Source organism: Arachis stenosperma, chromosome 1, assembly GCF_014773155.1.
Source record: "Arachis stenosperma cultivar V10309 chromosome 1, arast.V10309.gnm1.PFL2, whole genome shotgun sequence".
Lineage (NCBI taxonomy): Eukaryota > Viridiplantae > Streptophyta > Magnoliopsida > Fabales > Fabaceae > Arachis > Arachis stenosperma.
Genome location: NC_080377.1, coordinates 69,246,916 through 69,254,051, shown reverse-complemented (window position 1 = coordinate 69,254,051; position 7,136 = coordinate 69,246,916). Strand labels below are relative to the sequence as shown.

General features: G+C 35.6%; 1 non-coding gene across 1 annotated transcript; it reads right to left on the bottom strand.

Annotated features, from left to right (window-relative positions):
- Window positions 1-6,623: 6,623 nt before the first annotated feature.
- LOC130948325 (small nucleolar RNA R71) lies at window positions 6,624-6,727 on the bottom strand. The gene has a single exon (XR_009073013.1). It is a non-coding gene; the product is annotated as a small nucleolar RNA R71 (small nucleolar RNA).
- Between the last annotated feature and the right edge of the window lie 409 nt (window positions 6,728-7,136).

Below are 7,136 nucleotides of genomic sequence, written 5' to 3'. Positions count from 1 at the left end.
GCATAGTAGACCCGTTGATTCCAAAGAAAAAAATCCTCGAAAAAGAAAAGAGGTCAATACTATTCCTATTGAAAAGAATAAAGACATAGTAAAGACACCTGCAATAGTCCAAAATTCTAATATAGTTTTGACGCTAAAAGACTTTCAGGTACATGAAAATTTTGAAAATTGTAAAAATGATGAGGTCTCGATAAATTATGTCTTTACAGAAGAAAAGTAGAACTGAAATAAAATAATTGTCAATAAAATATTTGCATATATGTGGCATTACATATCATGCATAAAAGTAAGGATCTTGAGCCAAGAACAGTCAAAGACTGTCGAGAAAGGAATGATTGGCCAAAATAGAAAGAAGCTTTGAAGGCTGAGTTAGACTCACTTGCAAAAAGTGAAGTCTTTGGACTTGTAATCTGTACACCAAAAGATGTAAAATATGTTAGATACATATGGGTATTTGTGAGGAAAAAAAGAGAAAAATAAAGTTGTATGCTACAAAGCTCAACTTGTGGCACAAGATTTTTCACAAAGGCTCGGTATAGATTATGAAGAAATATATTCCCTTGTAGTAAATGCAATAATATTGCGTTATTTGGTCAGTTTATCCGCATACCATAAACTACATATACATCTAATGGAAGTGGTAACAGCCTATTTATGCGGATCATTAGTTCATGATATCTACATGAAAGCCCCTGAAGGACTAAAGATATCTAAACCATCCAATGAATATTCACATGGGTTATACTCAATCGAATTGCAAATATTTTTATATGGCCTTAAGCAATCTGGATGAATGTGGTATAATCGTCTTACTGAGTATTTGTCCAAAAACAGATTCAAAAATGATTATATCTGCTCATGTGTTTGATAAACAAATGTTCATTTGGACTCATTATAATTGCTTTGTACATTGATCATTTAAATATTATTGGAACTCTTTAAGAGATTCTAATGATTATAAGAGCTCTAAAAGAAGAGTTTGAGATGAAAGATATTGGAGAGACCAAATTTTGTCTCGGCCTGCCGATCGAACATACGAAAAATGGGATCTTTATCCATCAAGCAACATACACAAAAAAGATGTTAAAGAGATTTTATATGGATAAGTCGTATCCATTAAGTACCCCAATAATCGTAAAGTCTTTCGATGTGAAAAATGATCAATTTTGTCCTAAAGAAGAAAATGAGGATATCTTTGGTCATGAAGTACCATATCTTAGTTCTATTAGAGTGCTAATGTACCTTGCTAATAATACATGACCTGACATATCATCTGCTATAAATTTACTAGCAAGGTATAGTTCCTCTCCAACTAGAACACATTAGAATAGAATCAAACAAATCTTTCGATATCTTCATGGAACGACTAATATGGGATTGTTTTGTCCATATGAATTCAAGTCAGAATTAGTTAGCTATGCAGATGTAGGATACTTATTTGATCCACACAAAGGAAGATCTCAAATAAGATGCCTATTCACATATGGTGATACAACTATATCATGGAGGTCCACGAAATATACGATAGCAGCAACATCTTTTAATCATACTAAAATACTAGCAATACATGAAGCAAGTCATAAGTGTTTTTGGATAAGGAGTTTAATCCAATATATTCTATCATCTTGTGGACTGACTGATAGAAAAATAGCTCCAACTATTCTATTTGAAGATAATTGATGAGCGGATAATTTATACGCTTTTTGGCATGTTTTTAGTATGTTTTAGTTAGTTTTTATTATATTTTTATTAGTTTTTAGTTAAAATTCATTTTCTGGACTTTACTATCAGTTTGTGTATTTTTCTGTGATTTCAGGTATTTTCAGGCTGAAATTGAGGGACCTGAGCAAAAATCTGATTCAGAGGCTAAAAAGGACTGCAGATGCTATTGGATTCTGACCTCCCTGCACTCGAAGTGGATTTTCTGGAGCTACAGAAGCCCAATTGGCGCGCTCTTAACTGCGTTGGAACGTAGACATCCTGGGCTTTCCAGCAATGTATAATAGTCCATACTTTGCTCGAGATTTGATGGCCCAAACCGGCATTACAAATCAGCTCAAGAATGCCCGCCGTTAAACGCCGGAACTGGCACAAGAATGGGAGTTAAATGCCCAAACTGGCACAAAAGCTGGCGTTTAACTCCAAGAAAAGTCTCTACACATGAAAGCTTCAATGCTCAGCCCAATTACACACCAAGTGGGCCCGGAAGTGGATTTTTATGTCATTTACTCATTTCTGTAAACCCTAGGCTACTAGTTCTCTACAAATAGGACCTTTTGCTTTTGTATTTTCATCTTTGGATTTTTGATCACTTTAGATCTTAGGATCATCTGGGTAGCTATCTTTGATCAGTTTTATGCTATCTTAGATCATGGGGCTGGCCTCACGGCCATGCCTAGACCTTGTTCTTATGTATTTTCAACGGTGGAGTTTCTACACACCATATATTAAGGTGTGGAGCTCGGCTGTACCTCGAGTATTAATGCAATTACTATTGTTCTTCTATTCAATTCAGCTTATTCTTGTTCTAAGATATTCATTCGCACCCAAGAACATGATGAATGTGATGATTATGTGACGCTCATAATCATTCTCACTTATGAACGCGTGCCTGACAACCACTCCCGTTCTACAAGCAAACAAGGCTTGAATGTTTATCTCTTGGATTCCTTAATCTGAATCTTCGTGGTATAAGCTAGAATTGATGGCGGCATTCAAGGGAATCCGGAAGGTCTAAACCTTGTCTGTGGTATTCTGAGTAGGATTCAAGGATTGAATGACTGTGACGAGCTTCAAACTCCTGAAGGCTGGGCGTTAGTGACAGACGCAAAAGAATCAATGGATTCTATTCCAACCTGATTGAGAACCGACAGATGATTAGCTGTGCTGTGACAGAGCGCGTTGAACATTTTTACTGAGAGGACGGGACTATAGCCATTGACAACGGTGATGCCCAACATACAGCTTGCCATGGAAAGGAGTAAGAAGGATTGGATGAAGACAGTAGGAAAGCAAAGAGACGGAAGGGACAAAGCATCTCCATACGCTTGTCTGAAATTCTCACCAATGAATTACATAAGTATCTCTATCTTTATTTTATGCTTTATTCATATATCATCCATAACCATTTGAATTCGCCTGACTGAGATTTACAAGGTGACCATAGCTTGCTTCATACCAACAATCTCCATGGGATCGACCCTTACTCGCGTAAGGTTTATTACTTGGACGACCCAGTGCACTTGCTGGTTAGTTGTGCGAAGTTGTGATAAAGAGTTGAGATTGCAATTAAGCGTACCATGTTGATGGCGCCATTGATGATCACAATTTTGTGCACCAAGTTTTTGGCACTGTTGCCGGGGATTGTTTGAGTTTGGACAACTGACGGTTCATCTTGCTGCTTTGGAGAATCTTTTTTTCACTTTAGATCTGAGACAGATCTCTGGGCGCATAGTCCTTAGACCATGGGGGCTGGCCATTCGGCCATGCCTGAACCTTTCACTTATGTATTTTCAACGGTAGAGTTTCTACACACCATAGATTAAGGGTGTGGAGCTCTGCTGTACCTCAAGTTTCAATACAATTACTATTATTTTCTATTTAATTCTCCTTATTCTTATTCCAAGATATACGTTGCACTTCAACTTGATGAATGTGATGATCCGTGACACATCATTATTTTCACCTATGAACGCGCGTGACTGACAACCACTTCCATTCTACTTTAGGCCGGGCGCATATCTCTTAGATTCCCCAACAGAATCCTCGTGGTATAAGCTAGATAGATGGCGGCATTCATGGGAATCCGAAAAGTCTAACCTTGTCTGTGGTATTCCGAGTAGGATTCCGGGAATCCGGAAAGTCTAACCTTGTCTGTGGTATTCCGAGTAGGATTCCGGTATTGAATGACTGTGACGAGCTTCAAACTCCTGAAGGCTGGGCGTTAGTGACAGACGCAAAAGAATCAAGGGATTCTATTCCAACCTGATTGAGAACCGACAGATGATTAGCCGTGCTGTGACAGAGCATTTGGACCATTTTCACTGAGAGGATGGGATGTAGCCATCGACAAGGGTGATGCCTCCAGACGATTAGCCATGCAGTGACAGCGCATAGGACCATTTTCCCGAGAGGATGAAAAGTAGCCATTGACGACGGTGATGCCTTACATACAGCTTGCCATGGAAAGGAGTAAGAAGGATTGGATGAATGTAATAAGAAAGTAGAAATACAAGAGGAGCACAGCATCTCCATACGCCTATCTGAAATTCCCAATATTGATTTACATAAGTATTTCTATCCTATTTTATTTTCTGTTTATTATTAATTTTCGAACCTATCATGAATCAATTTAATCTGCCTAACTGAGATTTACAAGGTGACCATAGCTTGCTTCATACCAACAATCTCTGTGGGATCGACCCTTACTCACGTAAGGTATTACTTGGATGACCCAGTACACTTGCTGGTTAAGTTGAACGGAGTTGTGTCCACACATAGCCAATAGCCATTAAATAAATCTCATGCAAATATAAAGAGGATCACAATTTTGTCCACCAAGTTTTTGGCGCCGTTGCCGGGGATTGTTCGAGTTTGGACAACTGACGGTTCATCTTGTTGCTCAGATTAGGTAATTTTCTTTTCAAAAATTTTTCAAAAATCTTTTTCAAAATTTTTCTTTTCTTTTTCGTTTTTCCAAACTTTATTTTCGAAAAAATTAATAAAATCATAAAAATAAAAAAATATTTTGTGTTTCTTGTTTGAGTCTTGAGTCAATCTTTAAGTTTGGTGTCAATTGCATGCTTTAAAAATTTTTCTTGCATTTTTTTCGAAAAAATTCATGCATTCATAGTGTTCTTCATGATCTTCAAGTTGTTCTTGGTAAGTCCTCTTGTTGATCTTGATGTTTTCTTGTTTTGTGTTGTCTGTTGTTTTTCATATGCATTTTTCGTTTGTTAGAGTTCATGCATTAAAGATTTCTAAGTTTGGTGTCTTGCATGTTTTCTTTGCATAAAAATTTTTTCAAAATTATGTTCTTGATGTTCATCATGATCTTCAAAGTGTTCTTGGTGTTCATCTTGACATTCATAGTGTTCTTGCATGCATCATGAGTTTTGATTCATAATTTTCATGTTGTGAGTCATTTTTGTTGTTTTTTCTCTCTCATCATTAAAAATTCAAAAAAATCAAAAATATCTTTTCTTTATTTCCCTCCAAATTTTCGAAAATTTGAGTTGACTTAGTCAAAAATTTTCAAAATTAGTTGTTTCTTACAAGTCAAGTCAAATTTTCAATTTTAAAAATCTTATCTTTTCAAAATCTTTTCAAAAATTATATCTTTTTCATTTTTTTTCTATTTTTCAAAAATTTCAAAAATATTTTTCAAAATATTTTCAAAATCTTTTTCTTATCTTTATATCAAATTTTCGAAAATTAGCTAACAATTAATGTGATTGATTCAAAAATTTGAAGTTGTTACTTTCTTGTTAAGAAAGGTTCAATCTTTAAATTCTAGAATCATATCTTGTAGTTACTTGTTAGTTAAGTAATTAATTTTAATTTTAAAAATTAAATATTTTTCAAACATATCTTTTTATCATATCTTTTTCAAAATTTTATCTTTTTAAATTTTGATTTCAAAATATCTTATCTAACTTCTTATCTTCTTATCTTTTCAAATTTGATTTTAAAATCTTTTTTAAATAACTATTTGACTTTTTGTTTGTTTCTTATCTTTTTCTAAACCACCTAACTACTTTTCCCTCTCTAATTTTCGAAAATATCTCACCTCTTTTTCAAAAATTCTTTTTTTGTTTTAAATTTTAATTTTAATCTTATCTTATCTTTAATTTTCGAAAATACTAACCTCTTTTTCAAAATTATTTTCGAAATTTTCCCTCTCTCTTCTTATTCTATTTAATTATTTATTTACTAACACTTCTCTTCACCTCCCCTATCCTTACTCTTTATACAGACTATTCATTCTTCTTCACTCCTCTCCCCTTTCTTTTTCTACTAACATAAAGGAATCTCTATACTGTGACATAGAGGATTCCTCTTTCTTTTTTTGTTTTCTTCTCCTTCATATGAGCAGGAACAAGGACAAAAGCACTCTTGTTGAAGCTGATCCTGAACCTGAAAGGATTCTGAAGAGGAAACTAAGAGAAGCTAAATTACAACAATCCAGAAGTAACCTTTCAGAAATTTTTGAACAAGAGAAGGAGATGGCAACCGAACCCAATAATGATAATGCAAGAAGGATGCTTGGTGATTTTACCAAACCCACGTCCAAATTTGATGGAAGAAGCATCTCCATTCCTGCCATTGGAGCCAATAATTTTGAGCTTAAGCCTCAACTAGTTCCTTTAATGCAACAGAACTGCAAGTTTTATGGACTTCCATCTGAAGATCCTTACCAGCTTTTAATTGAGTTCTTGCAGATCTGTGAGACTGTTATGACGAATGGAGTAGATCCTGAAGTCTACAGGCTCATGCTTTTCCCTTTTGCTGTAAGAGACAGAGCTAGAATATGGTTGGATTCACAACCTAAGGATAGCCTGGACTCCTGGGATAAGCTGGTCACGGCCTTCTTGGATAAATTCTTTCCTCCTCAAAAGCTGAGCAAGCTTAGAGTGGATGTTTAGACCTTCAAACAAAAAGATGGTGAATCCCTCTATGAAGCTTGGGAAAGATACAAGCAGCTGACCAAAAGGTGTCCATCTGACATGTTTTCAGAATGGACCATATTAGATATATTCTATTATGGTCTATCTGAGTTTTCAAAAATGTCATTGGACCATCTGCAGGTGGATCCATTTACCTAAAGAAAACACCTGCAGAAACTCAAGAACTTATTGACATGGTTGCAAATAACCAGTTCATGTACACTTCTGAGAGAAATTCCGGGAATAATGGGACGCCTCAGAGGAAAGGAGTTCTTGAAATTGATGCTCTGAATGCCATATTGGCTCAGAACAAAGTGTTGACTCAGAAAGTCAACATGATTTCTCAAAGTCTGAATGGATGGCAAAATGCATCCAACAGTACTAAAGAGGCAGCTTCTGAAGAAGCTTATGATCCTGAGAACCCTGCAATGGCAGAGGTTAATTATATGGGTGAACCTTATGGAAACACCT